We start from the raw sequence: 1,227 nt of genomic DNA on the forward strand, positions 1-1,227 counted from the left end.
GTTCGTGTTGTACATTTATGTCACTGCATACATTAAATGCTATGTTGATAATGTGCCGATTTTTTTGTTGTGTGGAGTGGGCTGAGTCCCACTTTATATAGTTGCTGTCATTACATGGCTTGTGATAGATTTTGGAGCTGAAACTATTAGTGTTTCCTCTTATTGCTATGCTCATGTACATTTTGTGGCGATTGTTTAGGTTTTACGATTTTTTTTTAATTCTAGAACACTTTTGATTTTGTAATTGTTGTTTAGTGTTATTGTTTGACGAGAAAATCTAAAAATCGTGCAGGCTCATGATTATAACTGGCATAAGTTGAAAGTATAGGGCGGATGTTTGTTTTTTTATGAATTTTTGGAGCACCAAGCAAACAAGGGGGGACGTGCATTGGTTACTCTTGAGATGTTGTACATGTCTTCCGTTATATCATAGTTCTTTTTTAACTTGAAAAGTGGGTTATTCAGTTGTTTTCCATAACATCCATTAAGGTTTGTGGTTAGTTCTCTAAATCTGGTTGAATCATTTAAATGTTGTTCCATTAAGTTGTTGTAATCTTTTGTTTCCATAATTACAGTTTTTCCACCTTTATCAGCCTTTACAATGATAATTTGTGGGTTATTTCTTAATTCTTTTAGGGCTGATATTTGGCGTTTCGTGATGTTTTGTTTAATTTTATGGATTTTCAGTAAATACCCTTGAATTCTACATGAAATTTCTTGAGAGAAATCATATAGGTTTTGGTTGTCTTTGGGTATTTTAGGGAACCACATTCTGTTTTTTTTTTGCTTTGAAATACATTCGTGGTCGGAGAGGTAAACCAAAGGTGGTGCATGCCAACAGGCTTTGGAGTTATCATGGTCCAGGTCATTTCAGTTGGAACAAAGTGAACAACGGAACAAATGGTGCTGCTGATGACGTGTCACCTGAAAAAGCCACTGTCGAAGAAGAAACTCTACCCGGTTTTGTGAAAGGAAACAGTGAAGCCCTTAATGAAGTTACTGCCACTGATGTGACTGTTACTGATAATAGGACATTTCCTGATGGAGCAGATGAACCCCATGTGAAGCAGAAGTCAATGAGACGGAGACCAGTACGGAAGAAGATACGTCCCGTAAAATTAAGAGACTTTGTTGAATTGTAATTTTGTGTTTGTAAATAATGTGCATTTCATGAAGTTATTGTTTATTATCTATTGGTTTAATGTAAGTGGCTATTGTTTGGAATGA

This window comes from Limulus polyphemus, unplaced genomic scaffold (genome assembly GCF_000517525.1).
Source record: "Limulus polyphemus unplaced genomic scaffold, Limulus_polyphemus-2.1.2 Scaffold1703, whole genome shotgun sequence".
In the NCBI taxonomy this organism is placed as follows: domain Eukaryota; kingdom Metazoa; phylum Arthropoda; class Merostomata; order Xiphosura; family Limulidae; genus Limulus; species Limulus polyphemus.